This window comes from Delphinus delphis, chromosome 15 (genome assembly GCF_949987515.2).
Source record: "Delphinus delphis chromosome 15, mDelDel1.2, whole genome shotgun sequence".
Taxonomy (NCBI): Eukaryota; Metazoa; Chordata; class Mammalia; order Artiodactyla; family Delphinidae; genus Delphinus; species Delphinus delphis.
The window spans coordinates 51,490,832-51,510,864 of NC_082697.1; the positions used below are offsets into that span (position 1 = coordinate 51,490,832).

The 20,033-nt window shown below is 54.4% G+C and overlaps 7 non-coding genes across 7 annotated transcripts; 5 read left to right on the top strand and 2 right to left on the bottom strand.

Annotated features, from left to right (window-relative positions):
- The first annotated feature begins 1,694 nt into the window (after nucleotides 1-1,694).
- Nucleotides 1,695-1,766, top strand: TRNAP-AGG (transfer RNA proline (anticodon AGG)). Its single transcript has one exon. It is a non-coding gene; the product is annotated as a tRNA-Pro (tRNA).
- Nucleotides 1,767-6,507: 4,741 nt separating this feature from the next.
- Nucleotides 6,508-6,579, bottom strand: TRNAP-AGG (transfer RNA proline (anticodon AGG)). The gene has a single exon. It is a non-coding gene; the product is annotated as a tRNA-Pro (tRNA).
- A 2,190-nt stretch (nucleotides 6,580-8,769) lies between these two features.
- TRNAK-CUU (transfer RNA lysine (anticodon CUU)) lies at nucleotides 8,770-8,842 on the top strand. The gene has a single exon. It is a non-coding gene; the product is annotated as a tRNA-Lys (tRNA).
- Nucleotides 8,843-9,992: 1,150 nt separating this feature from the next.
- Nucleotides 9,993-10,065, top strand: TRNAP-CGG (transfer RNA proline (anticodon CGG)). Its single transcript has one exon. It is a non-coding gene; the product is annotated as a tRNA-Pro (tRNA).
- Nucleotides 10,066-13,604: 3,539 nt separating this feature from the next.
- Nucleotides 13,605-13,677, bottom strand: TRNAR-CCU (transfer RNA arginine (anticodon CCU)). The gene has a single exon. It is a non-coding gene; the product is annotated as a tRNA-Arg (tRNA).
- Nucleotides 13,678-17,816: 4,139 nt separating this feature from the next.
- Nucleotides 17,817-17,889, top strand: TRNAK-CUU (transfer RNA lysine (anticodon CUU)). The gene has a single exon. It is a non-coding gene; the product is annotated as a tRNA-Lys (tRNA).
- Nucleotides 17,890-18,728: 839 nt separating this feature from the next.
- On the top strand, nucleotides 18,729-18,800 carry TRNAP-UGG (transfer RNA proline (anticodon UGG)). Its single transcript has one exon. It is a non-coding gene; the product is annotated as a tRNA-Pro (tRNA).
- Nucleotides 18,801-20,033: the final 1,233 nt, after the last annotated feature.

A 20,033-nucleotide genomic window follows, 5' to 3' on the forward strand; every position in this document is an offset into this window, starting at 1 on the left:
ACAGGTGGTTGTGGACTCTGGATTGGTTGGTTTGTATCTGAAATGCCTGCTGGCAGAGGAATTGTTTACTATCTCCTAGAATTGGCCAACCTTGGGAGGGGCATTCCCTCCAGAGTCAGCAAGGCTCCAGACATCAAAGAATCAGAATACAGAAAAGACAAGACATGTGTGACACGGGCAGGGACTGAGGCTTTGGTTGAAATTTCAGGTCCCCCAATCTGGGAAGAGCTTCCTGATCCCAGGCCCAGGGGATTATGGTACAGAGCCCCTGCCAGGCGAGCTGCCGAAGAGCCAGATCTTCCCAGAACATGCAGAGGGGGCAGGGGGCTGGTGGGCCTCTTCTCTGACCTAAACGCTTGGGTTTCTCCAGTTAAGCCCAGGGTCGTGCATGCTGGGTGCCCCTTTCATGCCTCCTGACTCTCAAGTCCCCGAGCAAGTGGGTTTCCTGCACAGAACCCCGGGCCCCACTTGGATGTCCAGGGAGGCCTCTCCCACCCCTAAGGCCTGGTGGGGGTCAACCGGGGTAACCAGGCTCCCTGGCCAGCACTTTCTTCTCCTATAGCCAGAGCCTTTTAAGACTCCCCTTTTCTTGAGGGGAAAGTACTACTGCCTCCACCAGCAGGTTATTTCCTCTGCAAAGTCCTGTGTCAGTGGTGTCCCTCCCTCAGGCCTGCCTTAACCCCCTTTGGCACCCGGTGTCTGCTGCCCTCTACCCATGCCCTCAGTCGAGGGCCTGCCTCCAGTTGGGCATTTGTCCAATGAACAGGAAGTGCGAACTGCAGAGGAAGGTCCCTGGGGAGGAGTTCTTACCCTCACTTTGGCTTCGAATCCCCGAGGAGCCCAGTTTGCTTTTTCTGGTCATTTTATGGCAGAAACGGAATCCCTGGCAGGGCTGGTGTGGGGTCAGGGCCTGTGAGGATGGATCATGTGGCAGGCCCAGGGGGTGGTGGACCCAGATCCCAGTTGGACTTGAGTGGCCAGATCGGGCCTGGACACTGAAGTCTGGTGTCTGGGTGTGCTCAGCGGACATGGAGGGGCCGTGACCCAGGTCACAGCAGTGGCAACGGCAACGGCAACGCGGGGCGGGGAGTGTCCCCTGAGGGCTCCCTGAGTTTCCTCAACTTCCTCCTTCATCCTTTTGCTCCCTACCTAAACCCCCTCGCCGGGGTCCCTTCCCAGCTGCTGTCTGCACTGGGACGCGAGTCTGGGGCTCCGGGAGGCAGTTCTCTGATCTGGACGGGGTGTGAGACTCGGGACCCCGCGGCGGGTCTTTCCAGTGAGTGGCGTGGGGGTGGGGGTGGCGGTCCCGGAGGCGTCCGGGGAGCCCGCCACGCCAGGGGCGGGGGGCCAAACCCGGCTCTCAGCTTCACTCCGCTGCCCAGCCCTTAGCCCGGTGATGGAAGAGGGACCTGGGGACGTTCTCCTGAGCTGATCGTCTCAGTTTTCCACAGGCGGAGAGGAGAGCAGAGGAGCGGGACCCTCCAAAACTCGCATCGGGACTTGCCGACTTGGGAGTCTCAGAGTGTGCCAATGCTGAGCCTTCCCATCCCCCTCCTGTCCATGGAATCAAATCCTTCCCTGACATTCGTGGGGAAAAGGGAAACGATCCATGGATGAGAAAACCGAGACAGTCCAGACCAGTGAGGACAGAACCACGTTGAACTCAAGAGGAGAACAAATGACCCTCAGGAGGTGGCTCGTTGGTCTAGTGGTATGATTCTCGCTTAGGGTGTGAGAGGTCCCGGGTTCAAATCCCGGACGAGCCCCTCTTTTAAAGAGTAGTTGGGGGCTTTCCTGGTGGCACAGTGGTTGAGAGCCTGCCTGCCAATGCAGGGGACGCGGGTTCGTGCCCCGGTGCGGGAAGATCCCACATGTCACGGAGCGGCTAGGCCCGTGAGCCATGGCCGTTGAAACTGCGCGTCCGGAGCCTGTGCTCCGCAACGGGAGAGGCCACAACGGTGAGAGGCCCACATACCGCAAAAAAAAAAAGAGTAGTTGGGATGTGGGACACACCGCTGTCGCATTCACCAGATATGGACATGCCCACCCTGGTTTTCACCCTCGTCCTTCCTCACAGTGGTCTGGGCTCCTCTGCCCTGTAGGGTCACTCCTGTTTGAGAAACGATTGTGACTTGGAATCCAGTATACCCCTCACTCCCAAAGGAATATCATAGTATAAGTTGAGCTTTTTACACCACGTTGTCTTGCAGATGCACAGATAATAGTAGCAGCTCGCTCCATCGACTAAATAAACCAAAGGAGGAACTGGTGGGTGGCTTTTGTCTGGTAGCCAGGTTCAAATCTTTGATGGACCCATTTCTAAGGTTCCTTTGGTTAAAGAAGTTGAGGAATCAAGTGGGTTCGCGGACCCACTGTAAGGAGGAGACTCCAGGCCTGTGAGAGCTTGGGCGGAGTGACTCATTGCGAACTGACAGGCTGCAGATGTGGCAGCGTCTGGACCCAGTTCGTCAGACTAGCCTTTGGTGCATTTTGTACCTAAACCGAATGCCAGGAATTGCTTAGAGATTCTGTCAAAAGAACGCCCAACGTGGGGCTCAAACCAAGGACCCTGAGATTAAGGGTCTCACGCTTTACCGATGAAGCTAGCCGAGCACCCATGCTTGGTAGACTGCGACCATGTTTGGAAAGTTGACTGGCTGTGGATAACCCAAAATGACTGGGCTGGGTAGGCCCCGGGGTCAGCGGGGACGTGGAGCACCGTCGGGCGACCTGCGTGTTGAGAATGCCCGGAATTCGCGGTGTCCCCAGCCGGAGAGCAGCTGGGGGGGGAGGGGTAAGGCTCCACACTGACCGATGGACGGAAGGACAGACAGCGGCTCTGCTGCCCCCGGGAGCCCTGAGGCACGGATAGAACTCGGGGCGGGCCAGCCCGAGATGATCCTGCAATGCGCGGACACGCGGCCCGAAATGGGGCAATGATAAGGGACCCACCACTATATTTACGCAAACAAGCCCGTGAACCCAAAATAATTGTTAGACTTAACTGGATTCCACTTGTTCGCATAACTCCATCTATACTTCCTTTGAATTAGCTAAAAGAAATTTATTTTTATTTAAAAACTTATTTTGCCCCAACATTTCTTGGTCCGTCCTTTGGACGATCTTGAGTTGCTGGAACCAGCGACCTGGTGGTGGATTGCTGGAGGGGAATGGAGACCCCGTGGAGCCTGCCGCGACACCTACCCTGCTCACGCCCTCTGCTTTAGGATCCAGTCTCCCGGGATTCAGGGTCAGAAATGAGACGTCACTGGAGGGAGCAAGCGGATCCTTGCATGCCAGGAGTGAGACCCGGGAAGGTCGGGGCTGGGGCAACCCCGCCCCAGCCCCCTCCCGGCTTGGCTCTCCAGAACAGAAAGGAACTTCAGATACATGATGGACTGGGAGTGGGACCTAGGGGTTGCCTGCTCCTTCCCTACCCCAAATTCTGGAGACAGGGCACCTCGGAGAATCTGCTGAGGACTCAATGAGATTTCAGATTCCACCAACCTCGATGTGCGGACCTGGCTTGAATCCTGAATCTAACCAGCCAAATGCGGAGTGGAGGTTAGGAGGCAGCGGGCACCTGCATGCGTACTGAGCACGAGAGAACACTGCAGCATCACCGTTAATGTTGTTGGATGTGCACATGGCATTGCGAGTATTTTAGAACAAAGGACTTTATTTGTAGAGATATTTGGTGGAAAAAAAGGCAAAAAGCTTTTACGGGTGAAGCAATGCTATATGTGCTTTAAAATACGTCAGAAAAAAAGTAGAGGGAGATAGATTTCAAAAATACACGGGAATGGGCCGTGTCTCGCGCGCGCCGCCGTCATGGGAGCGGGCGGCGGGAGCGCGGAGCGGCCGGCGGTCCCTGCTCCTAAGGCGCGGGGCTGCGGCCTCGGGGCCTGCCCGCCGCCTACTCCCCGACGGTGGGGACCTTGAGGCCGCGCCCCCGGGCGCCGGGAAGAGCTCAGTCAGGTTGGCCGCTGTCTTACGGGCGGTTCCAGATGAGACCGCGTCCGCCGCCTTCCCGTCGGGGGGTCCCGCCCTCTGGGCCTGGTAGCCCCGCAGGCCTGTCCCCAAGTACCATCACGGTGGGGTCAGACCTCAACCTAGGGGTTTGGGGCGGACACCAGCGTTCGGCCCGTAACAAGATGGGAGCCGCATTTCCCAGAATTTCCTCTGGAAGTTCGAGTTTGCCGAGGAGAAATCCGGAGGCAGCCAGAAGTGTGGCCTTGAATTTCAGGGCTGCTCTCCAGGGAGCCTTCATGAAGCACCTGCTTCCCTGCTGCAGACGAGAGACAGGCGAGGGTTCTCCAGGGCTGGGGATGGCAGTGGACCCCCGCGAACTCCAGACCATCCGCCTCGGTGCTTGGGCTGAGGTCGTGGCAACAGTTTCCCTGACTTTCCTCCCCCACCTCATTCGGTGCAAGCCCCTGATTTCCCGTGACCCCAGACACCTATGGTCGCTTTACGTTTTCCTGATGGACCGTTGCTTGATTTGGTTGTGGGTTCTGGAAGGGCGGTAGATTCTATTTTTCCCAGTTATTGGCTTTCTTCCTTGATGTTGAACTTGGCCATGTGACTTCAAAGGCATCTGTAAAGTAATCAGAGCTGACTTTCAGGAAGAAACTTTAAAAGCTGTTGTGAGGGTCACCCCTCCCCTTCCTGCCCACAGTGTGAGAACAGCATGTGCACAATTAGGGCTACTTTTTCACCCTGGACCCTGGAATGAACACACAGCCACAGCCAAGCTACAGCCACTGCAGCTGATAGGTAGCACCAGCATGAAATAACAGTTGTGATACTGAGAAAAACAACAACAACAACATGGGAATGGAGGAGGCTGTGGTGTTTGGGGGCAGGGGGTTATGTAATTCTGCTCGATTTTGTTGTTGTTGTTTTTTGAGAACTCTAACAATAAGGATTATTTTGAAAACTTTATTCTTTCATCAAAGAATGGAGAGGTGTGAGTACACCCTCTCCTAAAGTTTATTTTTTTAAAAAACCTACTGGAAATTTTCAGCTACTATTTCTTCTAAAACTATTTAGCCCCATTTTTCTCCTCTCTTGGGTCTTCAGTGACTCCAATATTATATATTTTGTTAAAGCCCTACAGATCCTTGAGGCTCTGTTATTTGGTTTATTTTATTTTTTAAGTTTATTTTCTCAGTTCTTCAGATTGGGCAACTTCTATTGTTCTGTCTTCAAGTTTACTGATTCTTCTGTCTTGTTCATTCTGCTGTTGCCCATCAATTAAGCTTTTTATTTTGGTTATTGTATTTTTCAGTTCTAAGTTTTCCATTTGGCTATTCTTTATATCTTCCATTTATTTGAGACTTTCACTTTTTAAATTTGTTCAAGTAGCTTGTAATTGCTACTTGAAGCATTTTTACCACAGCTGCTTCACCCACCTTTACCCTCCTTGGCAGATGGTTCCAACATTTGAGTCGGTGTCTCTTGTCATTTCTCCTTCAAGTTGAAATTGTCCTGGTTCTTAGTTTGACCAGTGATTTTCAATTGCATCTTGGACATTTTCGGTATTACGTTATGAGATTCTAGATCTCATTTAAATCTTCTGGTTTGCAGCCTTCTCTGACTAGATGCCCCTCTGGTAGGGAAAGTGGGGGCTGCCCTGTTGCTGTCTGGCGCGGGCAATTCACACAGGGTGGGACCTCCTCACTGCTGGGCTGGAGTAGGTGTTCGTGGTCTCCACTAGGCCTCGGCTGATGCCCCCTGTCTGGGGGGAGAAGGGGCGCCTCTTACTGCTCCCCATGTGGACAAAGAGAAGGTTGGGGCAACATGGATGTCCATCATTAGAGGCTGGATTAATGCAGCGCGAGGGTGCTGTTACTAGGTTCTGGGCCACCGGCTGAGGTGGCTCTGAGGTTTCTGTTCAGATCCCAGGAAGGGAAAGGGGAAGTGAGAAGAAACTGCGGCCGAAGTTAAGGGGTCCCCTTCGTGAGGTGCACGCTCAGGGCAGTCCTACCCAGCCTCCCAACTCTCCCGTTTCGCCTCGTGGGAGTGGGGGGGGTCTCTGGAGGCTCCCCTATCCTCCACTGGTCATTAACAACAGAAGAAGTGCAGCCCGGCGGCCAGAGCCTAGCTCACCCGAACACAGTTGGGGGCTTTCCTGGACCGGGGCCCAGGTGGAAGTTCCCCAATTCCCAGCCCAGCAGCGTCGGCTCGGCGCTCCCTCTGGCGGCCAGAGGGGAAAACCACCTGGGAGTGTTGAGCCTCAGCGGGATGGGCGGAGGGCGAGGTGTCCCAAGCTGAGGCTGTGGCCTCCGGCTGTGCGTGCAGATCTCTCTCCTTACCTCCCACTCCCTAAACTAATATGGAGCCCAAATTCAGGACTCAGATTCAGGGCTTCTGGCCCTTCCGATCAGGCTGGCGGGCTGGATGTGGGCGGTGGAGGTCGACGGGCCCTCAGAGCCATATTTTGTTCCCGCAGGAGTCCCTGGGCTGGGTACCCTGGGAGTTCTTGGGTTAAAAAGAAAAGAGAATGGGCTCGTCCGGGATTTGAACCCGGGACCTCTCGCACCCTAAGCGAGAATCATACCCCTAGACCAACGAGCCACAGTAGACCTGAACTTCTGACTGCCTATTCCAGCTTATCTTCACACCATTTCCCTGTGCAGCCTCAGGTCCCCGTTTTCCCCATTCCGAGCGGCCCCCGTATTGAGCTCGGATAAGTTCAGCTCTCAGCCCTCGAGAAGAGGATAGCGCAGTGTCGCCGCCCCTGTGAGCACCAGGTCTCGGAGGCTGACGCTCTGCGGGTCCGGGACTCCCTTGTGCCTCTCCTAGTCCTGGGCTCGGCTGGCGTCTCCACGCCCAGAAGACTGATGCCTCCACGGCAGGGAAACTTGAGGGTCCTTTCTTCTCTCTACAGCCCAAGGCTCGGGACAGAGCTAGAGGCATGGTGCCTGGACTCCTCCGTCCTGACGAGCCCACGTGCGACGCAGCTGTCGCTCTCCTCCACTGGAAGCGAATTGGGATTCAGAGAAATGTGCGTCTCGTGAGGCTTAGGGACCAGGCGCACCGGTCACCTCAGAGGACCAGTTAGTGTGGCCGGGGCCTTTCCCGGGGCCCTCCCGTAGGAGCCTCCATCCCTGAGCTGGTGGCCTTGTCCACAGCCCCCACCTCTCCCAGCCCCGGAGGATCTGTCCTCTCCAGAGCTCTGCAGAGGGTCCCCAGCCCGCTCTTCCCTGTGCATCCCAGCGCCAGCACTAAAATGTTCAGAAGAGCTCATGCCTAGATCCCAATGGGCTTTCTCACACCTGAGATACTACCCTCGCGTGTCCCTCTTGCTCCTGCGACCTCGGTGACCCTGCTCTCCACCGAGCATTCTGGCTCCGTTCTGCATTCATCCCACAAACCCCCTGCGCCGGATCCTTAGCCAGGCCCCGCGCTGAGAACTCTGCAGGGACAAGATTTGTGGGGACCAGCCCCACCTGGAGAGGCCGTGATCTTTGAGCACGGAGAGGCACACACCTGGAAGGGAGGGGTCACGGGCTGGGGCAGGGAGGCTGGTTCAAGTCCTGACACAGGGGCAGAGTGAGGAGGGGGAGATGGGGGAAGGGCAGAGTGGGTGGGGTTGACTGGAGTGCACGTTGGAAGAGGGGCTGCTGCAGGGTCAGAGGGTGGAAGGAGGGGAACCACACAGCCTTGTTGTGGGGGGAAGGCCCATGGCCAAATGGGGTCTCGCAGGCCTTTTAAGCCAGAGATTGTGAGCCCCAGCTCCACCCGGAGCAGGGACTGCGTGTTGGGTCTTGGAGGTTTCTGTTGCCCGGGTTTGGGGCAAATGGAGCTCCAGCTTTGGACATTGGCATAACTTAGCTCCTCCTACAGATCCCCGAGGCTGGGATGAGGGTGTTCTGGTTAATTTGCTAAGGCTGGGCTGTCATCCTTGGCACTGTGGGGGGCTGGGAGGGGGTAAGAGGCTCCTCATTCAGTCTAGCTCTTCTGACTTTTCAGTAGCGGCAGCTTTTCTAGAGTCTGAGACTTTGTGGGGAAGTAGTGGGAGGTCAGGAAGAGAATCCCACCCAGGATCGGTTTTCCTAGCTGAGCAGGAATGGTAAACAATGTGCCCCTGCGCCAGGGACCTTCTGGACAGATGAACCATTGTGGGTGGGACCCAGGAGAGGTTCGGATTTTTCCATTATATTCCCAAGACATTGGTGGTCTTGGGCAGGCTGTGGCTCCGTGGAGTCACAGAGGCGAGGACTCTACAACGGGGCAAACAGAACTGGCCAACGAGCCCTCCCCTCTGGGACTTCATGGGCCTCTCTGTGGCCCTGCACATAGATCCGCAGAGGAGTGGGAGGGGGCTGATTCTCTGGGTCATTTTAAAAGAATTGGAGCCATAAATAGGCAGGGGCTCAGTACTGAGTTAGGATCTGGGTTTATGCAAGCAGAGGGAGTGTCAACCCAGGCTCCCCTGATCCTCGAGAGAGGCTGTTCCTTGCCCCCATCCTCACCCCCCAAGGACCACCCTGAATGACCCCGACCCAGGGCTGTGGCTAATGGCCCCACGCCAAAAATTCCACTTTAACACCAGGTGAAAGATTCCCTGTCTGCTGACAGCTGGCTGAGAATGGGGGGCAGGGTGGGGGCGTGGTGCCGGGTTTGGATGTCCAGAGTCCCAGTCAAGGACTGTGTCCGGCCTCCAGAAGGTCGACTCCGGGGGCGGCTGCACCTTTGCCATTTTTTGCAGGACCTGCCTTTGGGACTCTGAGAAGCTGGGCGTCAAAGATTGTTCTTGTCCTTGCTTGGCTAGCTCAGTCGGTAGAGCATGAGACTCTTAATCTTAGGGTTGTGGGTTCAAGCCCCACGCTGGGCCCAACTTTTGCCAAGCTGGAGTGAGGGAGTTCAGATTCTCTCCTGTAAAGCAAGCATTCACGGAATCCTAGCCAGGCCAATCACAAGACCCTTGGACAAATTCCAGGACCTTGACACACCATTGCCTGAGCTAGGGTTACAGACCATCGTGGAGCTCCGGAGAAGGCATGGGACCTTTGCTTGGTGAAGGAAGGATAGACAGGGTGAAGTGGGTGAAGACACCTGTGTGGTCTTTTTTTTTTTTTAATGATTGTTTGACCTCTTGGAGGGGCCTGCTGGCTAGGAAGAGACTGCCAACCCCAGGGTCAGCTAATTCTAGAGAAAGTAGACAGTTTGCAAACCAACCAATTTCCAGTCCACACCCTGACCCAACTCCTTATCTAACTTTCACACACCAGGCCAATATTTCCCCTTCCCCAAATCACCCAGGGCCAGATATTAGACCCCTAGGGACAGCCCCTACACCCTAAAACCCACTGAATTATTCAAACGAGCCAGCCACTGTTTACCACACTCTGCCTTACTTTTCCTGCGGAAAGGATTTGCCCGAGCCACAGGAGGCTCCCAAGGTGGTCGTCGTCCACCCTGCGGCACTTTGGGGATCAACAGGGAGAGCCAGAATCCTCTATCATCGGAGCTCTCTTCTCCCAGCCGCAGGCTGGCAGCCCTGGAGCCCGGCGCAAAAAGCGGAACCTTCCCCTCCTTCCCCCCTGTTCCTCCTCCCCTAGAGATTCTAGGGCAGGGGCCCCACCGTAGGACCAGGGCCTACTTGATGCCGGTCCCCTGCCTCCTGCCTGCTCCCCAGCCACAATCCACAGCCCCACGGCTGTCAGCCTGAGGCTCGGGTTCCCCTGGAGAGTAAGGTGCTCTCCGGGTCACCCAAGCCTCCCGTCCCCGCCCTTCCCCCACCCCCACATTTCTGCTCTTCACTCCCCTGGGGCAAGAATCTATCCCCTGTTGTGGTCCAGGAATCAATCTCCTCGGCCCTGTCCGGGCTTAGCGGACCCTTCTTTCTGCCCCTGCCGGTCTGGGTTTCCTGGGTCTCCCCGCTGTGATTCCAGTGCTCCTCCCAGTCCACTTCGGGATAAACCCTAGTCGCGGGGCGATGGGAATAGTTGTGAAGGAAGCACTGGAAGATAATTCACTAGGGAGGCTCGTTGGTCTAGGGGTATGATTCTCGCTTCGGGTGCGAGAGGTCCCGGGTTCAAATCCCGGACGAGCTCAAGTTGTGCGTCCCGATTTTTCACTGTTTTAAAGCTCGGGGATGAGAGACCGAGCCTAGAGACTCATCCGGCCATGCGTATTGCGCTCTGCTCCAGGCCCACCCCTGCTGACCCGGGCCCCCGCGCCCCCGCGTCCCTCCCCTCCTCCCCAGCCCGGGGAACCTAACCGCAGAGGTCCAGGCAGCCCTTGAACTCCCCAGTCCCCAAAAGCAGCTTCGTTGTGTTCTTCGATCAGGGCAGCTCTTCCCCGGCTGGACACTGGTTTCCTCCGGCTGGTCCGACTGAGATTGCTGCTTTAAGTGTAAAAACACGCATTGGCTTTTGAAGGCTTTGTTCAAAAAAAGTAAGAAGTCTGAGTATGTGTTGAAATGATACTTTGGATATATTGGGTTAATTAAAATACATTACACTTAATTTTACCTTTTTACTTGTATTTTTTAAATCTGTGGGAATTCCCTGGCAGTCCAGTGGTTAGGACTCCGCGCTTTCAATGCCGGAGCCCCTGGTTCGATCCCTGATCCGAGAATTAAGATCCTGCAAGCTGTGTGGTGAGGCCAAAGAAATAAAATTAAATTAAACTTAAAGACTTAAAAAAAGATCTGCTGGTGGTTGGGAGTCCGCCTGTCGATGCAGGGGACACGGGTTCATGCCCCGGTCCGGGAGGATCCCACGTGCCGCGGAGCGGCTGGGCCCGTGGGCCGTGGCCGCTGAGCCTGCGCATCCGGAGCCTGTGCTCCGCAACGGGAGAGGCCGCAACGGCGAGAGGCCCGCGTACTGCAAAAAAAAAAAAAAAAAAAAAAAAAAAAAAAAAAAAAAAAGATCTGCTGCTAGATGAGTTTAAATGATAGATGTGGCTCGTTTTTGTGGCCTTCAACAATGGACTGCGCTGGGCTAGAGACATGACTTTTGTTATTGGGGACAGAGGTCCCAGGTCCAAATGCTGACCGAATCCGTAGTTGTAAAAACATTCCCTTCTGTTTTAGACCCTGTAGCGGGGGGAGGGGGGAGTCGCATTCCTCCCAACCCAGGCTCTGGACTCAAGACATTTAGCCCTGTAGGCCGTAATTTCACCATCTGTTAAAGGGGGACAGTTTTGGTTCAGAACAATTTATTTAAAAGATTGTCCTTTCCCCCACTGCTTTGTAGTGCAAACTTTCACAAATCAAGAATCTGAGTACGCGTGATTCTAATACTGCGCTGCTTTGTTCCATGATCTGTTTACCCTTGTGACCAAAATAACTTCGGTTCATAATAAATCTTGGTATTCAGGAGTGTAAATCTCCGAAATTTGTTTTTGTTATTGTTGGTCATTTGCACTTTCATATAAGTGTTAGAATCAGCTTGTCAATTTATACAAAAATAGTGATTGGGATTTTGATTGGTCTAACATTGATTCTGTAGGTCAGTTGGGGGTGATTTGATATCATTACAATAATGTCTTTCAACTCATGAACATGATGTATCTCTTCATTTATCAAGGTCTTCTTTAATTGATCATAATAGTGTTTTATATTTTTCTGAAATAGGTCTGGCGCATCTTTCATTAGAATTTTTGCTAGGTATTTGATTTTGTGGATGCTATTGTAAATTATATCACTTTGAATATAATTTTCTATGTTTTGCAGTTACATAAAAATACATTTTTGTATATTAATCTTAGATTCAGTTACATTACAAAACTCATTATTTTTTTATTATTTTTAATCTGTAGGATTTTCTACCTATTCAGGCATGTCCTTTGTGAATCATGGCAGTATTGTTTAATTATTTCCAATCCTTACTTATACCTTTTAACTACTTTTCTTGCCTGATTGCACTAAGACCTCTAATAAGATGTTAAATTGAAATGTGATAGGAGGCCTTCTTGTTTTGTTCAGAATTCATAGTGAGAAGCTTTCAAAATTCTTCCATTAAATATGTTTGCCATCTTTTAGTTTAATAGTTATTATTTGTCAGTTATTATTGCTATGTAACACTCTCAAATGTAGTGGCATAAAGCAATATTTTATTATGCTCATTGATTCTGTGGGTCAGGAATTCAACAGGGAAGAGCAGGTATAACTTGTGTCTGTTAAATTTGGGGCCTCGCTGCAAAGACTTGAAGTCTAGAAACATCTGGAGGCTCCTTTAACAACACAGCTGTCATATGAACTGAGATGAATCAAAGACTGAGCTCAGCTGGTGCTGTGGAATGGAACATCTGCACATGACCTCTCCATGTGGCTTGGGCTTTCTCACAGCATGGAAGATTCAGGCTAATTGAATTTCTTACCTGGCAACATGGAACCCCATGTATGTGTTCTACTGAACAAGATGGAAGTTGCATCCCCCTTCATGATTCAACCTTGGAGGTTCTACAGTGTAACTTCTGCCATACATTATTGTATGAAGAAGTCACAGCCCACTGAGGCTCAGGGAGAAGAGACACAGATGCCACTTCTCAGTGGAAAGAGTGTCAAATAATTTTGTGGTCATTAAAAAAAGTTTTATTCAGACTCACAGATATAGAGAACAAACTAGTGATTACCCGTGGGGAGAGGGCAGGGGGGAGGGGCATCACAAGTGCAAGGAGTTAGTAGGTAGAAACTATTATGTACAAAATAAGCCACAAGGCTATATTGTACATCACAGGGAATATAGCCAATTTTTATAGTAACTATGAATGGAGTATAACCTTTAAAATTTTTTTTAAATTTATTTTTGGGTCTTCGTTGCTGCACGTAGGCTTTCTCTAGTTGCAGCTAGTCGGGGGCTACTCTATGTTGTGGTGCGCGGGCTTCTCATTGCGGTGGCTTCTCTTGTTGTGGAGCATGGGCTCTAGGTGTGCTGGCTCAGTAGTTGCGGCTCGTGGGCTCTAGAGCGCAGGCTCAGTAGTTGTGGCCCACGGGCTTAGTTGCTCTGCGGCATTAAAATTGTGAATCACTATATTGTACACCTGTAACTTATATAATATTGTACATCAATTATACTTCAATTTTTTAAAGTTTTGATATATAATAAATTGTATACATTTAAAGTGCACAATTTTATATGTTTTGACATTTGTGTACACCCAAACCGTCACTACAGTCAAGATAATGAACATATTCATCATCCTCAAAAGTTTTCTCATAGCTCCTCGCTCTCTCTCCTACCCCTCAACATCAGTTTGCTGAGAGTTTTTTTAAAATCAGGAATGGAGGTTGGAGTTATCAAATGCCTTTACTGCATGTATTGAGGTGATCATATGGTCGTTTCTTAGTCTATAAGATGTACATTGATTTTTAAATGTAAACATTCTAGATAGATAGTTTAAAACTACATATCAGAACTTTAAAGATATTGCACCTCTGTGAGATGCCCCTCACCCCCCAGCTAGCCTCAGTGGGTTCAGCCCCAGGTGGCCCCAGCTCCCTTCTTTCCTCACCTTCAAGGGTGTAAAGAAACACCCGTCCCCTAACCTCGGGGGTCCTAGAAGGTGCAGCTCTCAGAGATGTGGCTGACAACAGTTTTTGCCAACAGAAGCCACCCCAGCATAGCAATGCCAAAATTGTGAGTGAATACCCCGGGTGGGACTCGAACCCACAATCCCTGGCTTAGGAGGCCAGTGCCTTCTCCATTAGGCCACCGGGGCGCACTACCTGGTAGCTGGCTTCCCGTCCAGGACCCGCCCCCTTCCACTCTTCCGGCGCCCGATGTCTGTTCCAGCATTTTGCTGTGCTGGTTGCTTTATTTAGGGCCCATCTTGGACACCCCCGGGCCCGGCCCCGTTGGGTCCTGGGGCCTCCCCAGCTCATCGGCCGCTCAAGTCCCCGCCGCGCCTGGTGGGGATGGAGGAGGGAGCCGGGCCGTTGGTGGAAGCCGCCCTGCGTGTGCATCTCCGGGACTGGACCCCGGACCCCAGAACACCGAGCCTAACTTCACCCTCCCTTTGGAGGTATCGGGACCGAAACTTCCCCCAGGTTCCCTCCCCTGGAGCGGAGAATCCCGCCTCTGCCCCAGATGGGGGAGCCAGGGTGACCGAGTACCGAGAGCCCGCATCTTCGTTCTGGCTTTTTGGTTTAAGGGTATGGTGCTAGCCTTGGGGGAGTTTTCAGACCCTGTCTGTTTCAGGTGGGGCAAACCGGGAAGGCTCCGAAGCCCCCTCCAGGAGGAGGAGCTTCACCAGGTCTCCCCTTTTTAGTGCCCAGCACAGGGGAGGCGGTCGCTTCGGATTTTTCCAGCTGGAGTAAGTGTCCCTCACCCTCCGCTCGTCTCACCTGGAGGCGAGGCAAGGGGGGACCGCGGGACCCTGTTGGGAAGGACACTGGGACTTGTGGACAAGGACCGAGGTGGGGGTGCGGGGAGAGCTCGGAACCTCTGCACTCGTCCTCGGACCGGCGTGGCACCTTGTCCCACAACGACGCCCTTGAGGCTCAGACCCAGGACCTGGCCCCGGGATCATGCTCAGGAAGAGAGAGGAGGTCGCAGCTCCTCGGATTCCGGGCATCCAGACTGTGGACTCAGCAACCTCAGACCTCAAACCACCCCACCGGAGCGCGCGACAAAGGGGACCCGGTTTGTCTGCGGCGGAGGCTCCGGTGAGTGGGCCACTGTCCAGGGATGGGACCCCGACATTCCTCTGTGGCGCTGGAACTTGGGCCACGAGTGGGAGTCTGAGCTCCAGGACTTGGCGCCTGTACTCGCCTGTGGGACTTAAAGGATGGGAAGAAAAAGGGTAGGAGCAGCCAGTCACCTGGGCCCCACCTGCACTTGCACTGCCCTCTACTGCTCTACTTGCATCTGCTCCTCTACTGCCTGGGGTCTCCCTGCCTCACTCATACCCCTGAGTTGGCTTGTGTGGGTCGATAGGGCCCCCTACATCTTCACACTAAAGGAGACTCACCTTCTACTCCTCTCTATGGGTGGGTGGTAGGGTTGTCTTACCGCAGGGAATGCTCCAAGTGAGGGTGCTGGAGGGGAAAGCATCCAAACCTGGGGATCGGGAGGAAAAGAGGCCAGGTCGACGGGGACACCCATCCAGGAGGCAGGGTCCTAACATCCCATTGCCCTTTGACTGAGGATCTGTGGTCACACTCCTGCTCCTAGCAGAGGAACAGGCTTGGATTTCAAACCACCCTCAGCCTCCTCCACTGCTGCCTCTGTCTCTGCAAGCAAAGGGCCTCAGAGCAGCCCTGACCCCAGAGCCCAAGGAACTCAACCAGTCTGCTCCTCCCGACCACCCTGGGCCAGAGCCTGAAGCCTGGTAGGGACCCACACCTGTATCCTGGTCTCTGGAGGCTCCCAAGGCATGGGAATTAGGTGGAAGGAGCTGAGGACCCTCCCTGGTCTACCTGCCTCCAGGGCACCAGGCTCTGCCTTCCTCTTAAAACACCCCCTTACCCCCCTAAGGCTGCTGCCACTGTGGATGCAGGGTGGGTTGCTGAACTGAGGCTCTTATCTCAGGGATGTGGTCTGTACCACACCTTGGACCTGTCTTTTACGGCTCTGGACTTTTGGGTTTAACTGAGGCCTGCACCCAGATACTCTTGGACTCCCAGCATGAGTAAATATTACTATCTCATTGTGGAGACCAGAACAACCTGGAATCCACAAAATAAAATAACCCATAGGACACCCCAAGATGTGGCCTCCTGGCCTTTTCCAGACATGCTCTGTTCAGACCCACAGGAGAGAGCTGGGCCCCCCTGGGGAGCCCTGTGCAACACCCTGGCCCCTGCACGGGTGGACAGAGGAGGCTGGGAGCCCAGGTGACAGAGAGGATAGTATAGGAATAAGGAATAGACATGTTTAAAATAAAACCTGACCCCAGCATCAGGGGCCAGATTCTCTCTTATTTTAGGGGCCAATTTCTACCCTCCCCTCTCAAATGCAGGCAGCCCCACACCTGCTGCACCCACCTTCCCTACCCCAGCCCTGAGATGCTTCTCTCCAGGGATTCCTCCCAGCATCCAGGAGACCCTGTTGCCATTCACAGTCCTACCGTCACTGGTTCTGTGGGCAAGTTGGTACTCAGTGTATCCCCAGCCTCAGCTCAAGGCCTGGCTCAGCCAATGGTTGTCAGAAGAATGGACAATACAGTCCCCACCTAACAGGGAGCAACACCACTTCCAAGGAAGGAAGAGAGGCAGGGGAAGTAACTGACCTTGATGGATTTCTAAGGGTATATGTCTAGCTTTAGGAGTGAGAAGCCCTGGATTCAAATCCTGGACAAGCCCTTCCCTTGCACTCAGGACACTTTTGTGGTGTGGATGGAATGGTGGGCCCTGATTCTAGGTGCCTTACGTTATGATGGAGAGCAAAGGGGTTGAGACAGGAGAAAGTGAAGAGAGGGGTTTCTGGAGCCGGAGCCCTGCCCTCTCCCCTCGTTGTCCAGGTCTCACTTTGGGATACTGTGGGCTGACCCATGTCCCTGACCCATGCATCCATACTTCCGTGCACAGACTCCATCCCTGAACCTCAGTTTCAGGAGAATTCTGTGCTTCCTGGAGAGATCCTGAACTGGGAAATCTCCACGGCCAAGTGGCTTGTGGTCTGGGGTCTTGAGCCTCCCCATAAGTGTGGAAGGTCAAGGACACAAATCCTGGGCAGTTCCTTTAGGGTTGAAGGAGGGTTGCAGGACCAAGCTCCTCTATTCCTCATCTGAACTTCACAGATCTGGACCCACCAAGCCTGGGCTCTCAAGGGCCTCAGTTTACTCATCTGTAAAGTGGGGATAGTAGCAGCTCATGTCTCAAAGATTTGGTTGGGATCTTAAGTTACTTAATTTTTTGGTAAAGCATTTAGAACAGTGCCTCAAGACTCCTGCCTGAGTTTCCGGCCTGTCTGCCCACCCCAGGCCACCCCAGGCCACCCCAGCCACCTCCCTGAGCAGGGCAACTCTGGGCTGGTGGAAGCCCAGGTTTCCTCCCTGAGGCCCCTCCCAGTTCCCGGGGCCCCTCTTGCTTCCCCACCTCACACTCCTCCCCACCCCTTTGGGCAGGAACCTGAACAGTCTTGTCCTAGATTGGCAACCCCTAGCTCTGGATCCTAAGGGCTTGCTCCCATCAGGTGATCCAGCTGGACTCAGAGTCAGGGTTCAGCAAAATATTTCAAGGGCAGGAGGAATCCACGGGTCAGGCCTGCTTTCCGTCGCTCTGAGGAAGAGGGTGGGTTCCCACATCCCTGGAGCCACCTCAAGCTGGCGCACCCACCTCCCCTGGCCTCAGGATGGTGCAGGGACCCTGGCCTCAACAGGTGGGCCTCAGGCGGTGTCAAGGCCCAGAGAAAGACCGGATTCAACTCAGCGACCGGCGCCATCCAGGATCTCAGACTAACTTTTGGGGTTGGGGTTGAGGGCAATGCGTGCAGCTGAAAACGTCCATGATCTGGAACAGACCCTGACATCTTCCTGAGCCAAGACGCGACTTTAACCTAGATATTCAACAACAGCATCTATGTGGGCCCCTTGTCATTTTCGGACCGTGGGGCCACGAGTCCCGGGATCAGCTCGGGCGCGTCAGCCCTGAGTTTTGTCCACGCCGCAGGGCTTCCGGCGGCTGCTGAGCCGCCGGCCGTTCGTCCGTCCGTTGGTCAGTGAGGCGCCTCACCCCCAACCCGGCACAGCTGCTCCTGGCCTGTAGACGCCGAGGATTCCAGGCAGTCTAGACCCACAGAATGCCCTGAGGGGATCCATGTCCCCGCTGACCCCGGGACTTGCCCCATCCAGTCATTTGGGAATGGTCCACAGCCAGTCAAGTTTGAAAACTTGGCCATAGTCAACTGGTCACAGTTGCCCGGCTAGCTCAGTTGGTAGAGCATGAGACTCTTAATCTCAGGGTCGTGGGTTCGAGCCCCACGTTGGGCGGGCTTTTTGGCGCCTATTGTGGATTCCGGTCCCACGTGGGTTGGTTTTCTGCTCCCGGCTGTCCACTCCCGACTAAAATGTGCCCTGTTAGAGGCACAGTGAGCTGAAACACAGAAATTCCTGCTCACCAGAGGAATCTGGGCTGGGTCCTGCCCTCGGAGTTGTCTGCTCCTTTGTAGAGGGTGGGGCCTCTCATGGCAGCTTCTAGACTCTCAGGACAAGGCAAGAACCAATGCTCTTTAAGGCTGACAAGGGTTTTCCTCCTCGGGAAAAACTGTCCCCAATTAAAATACAAGAAAGTGAAAACCTGGGCTTCTCCAGGAATTTGACCCTCTTGTACCTAATCGAGAATCATACCCCTGGACCAATGAACCATTCCACCTAACCTCCTCCTCCTCTCGCTCAGAGACACTGCTCCGTTGAGGGAGAATTTGATCCAGGTGTCTATCAGGTAGGTGTCGATCAAGTAGAGGAATATAGGGCTGTTCAGTAGTTCCAGTGTCTGTTTTGCCTCCCTCCCTGACGAGGCCCAGGAGTAGATGCGAGTGGGGCCGCTTGCGGGCGAGCTGTTCACCCTGGAACAGGGCTGCGAGTCTCCTGCCTCCATGTGTAATAGGAAAGCCGTGGTTTCAGGGGCCTCCCGAGAACGGAGAGGCGCAGCTGCGCGGTCTTCCTCTGGCTCCCGCCGCACTTGGAGCAGATCTGACAGCGGCTGCGAACCCGCGAACCCACTGAGTCGGATTCACAGGTGCGCAAGCTAACAACTGAGCTATCGGGGCGAGCTTCACATAAGTCACCTGTAGGAGGGCTGAGAGAGAAAAGAAAAAGACTGATGTGGCGGCTCGTTGGTCTAGGGGTATGATTCTCGCTTTGGGTGCGAGAGGTCCCGGGTTCAAATCCCGGACGAGCCCTACTCGTTTCCCCAGTTCAAATCCCAGCAGCGCCCTCTCTTTTTCTTTTTCCTTTCAGCGTTTTCAGCGGAAGACGGAAGATCGACCAGTGGAGGCGTCAGGGAGATGCAGACGGCTTCCTCTGAGAGTGGGATCGGAGCGCAAAGGAGATGACTCCGGCAAACAGCAAAGGAAAGTGCATTATTGGTTGCTCTAGGGGTACACGTCTTATGGCTCGGGATGGTCGCTGCTCAAGTCGCAGGTGAGCCCTACTCTTACTTAAAGTTGCGTTTTAGTGGTGGGGAGAGGGAGGGAGAGAGAGAGAGACAGACTCCCGGGCTTCCGTGGGCAGAACTTCAGTGTTGGGTCCTGCGCTCGGCCCCGGGGCTTCCCAGATGAGAGAGCGAAGAAATGGCGCCACGTATCCAGAGGGGTGGGGGAATGGTTGAACATCTGGGAAGGACGTATCCAGAGGGGTGGGGGAATGGTTGAACATCTGGGAAGGACATATCAACTGCAGAGCGTGCCCCAGAACCCGACCCCCGACTCCTGGACGCGGCTCTCGCTGTTCTGAGGGCAGCGTCCTCTTGCTGCCCAACAGGACCGGAGGAACCTCCTCCTTCTCCCCTTGGTGAGCTGGGAGGGGCATCGTGACCCGCCCAGGTGTGGGGTCTGGTTGGTGAGCTAACCCGCATCCCTCTAGGGGGCCAAGCCCCCCCCCCCCCCAACCAGGCCATCCTAGGACATCCGAGGCCAGGACCGTAGCTGGCCGGCTGATTCAGTCGGTAGAACAAAGCGACTCTCAAAGTCAGCCTCTCAGGTTGGAGGCCCCACGTGCTCGCTTTCTTGGTTTTGATCTCACCGTGGCGGGAGCTGGGAGCGGAGCCGGTAGAAGCGGGAGCAGCGAGGGGAGGTAGAGGCGGTGGTGGCCGTTTCCTCCGTGCACTCTGCAGGGGTTTGGTGAGCAATTACTGGGTGCCAATACTTGGCGGTTCGACTTTTTACAAAGCGAGCGTCCCGGCGATCGCGGCCCAAGGACCCTTCGCGCGCCCCGCCGGCTCTTGAGCAGTCCGGCTGCCCCGCGCGGCCAGGAGCTCCTCTCCGGCTTTGGCCTCGCGGGTCCCCAGCGCGCTCGCGGCTGAGAGGAGGCCAGCAAAGGAACCGAAGAGCGGCGCGGGGACTTAAGGCCTGCCGCCCTTCCTGGCCGGGGGCTCTTTGTCGTCCGAGCGCGGAGGAGAGGCGGCGGGGACCACC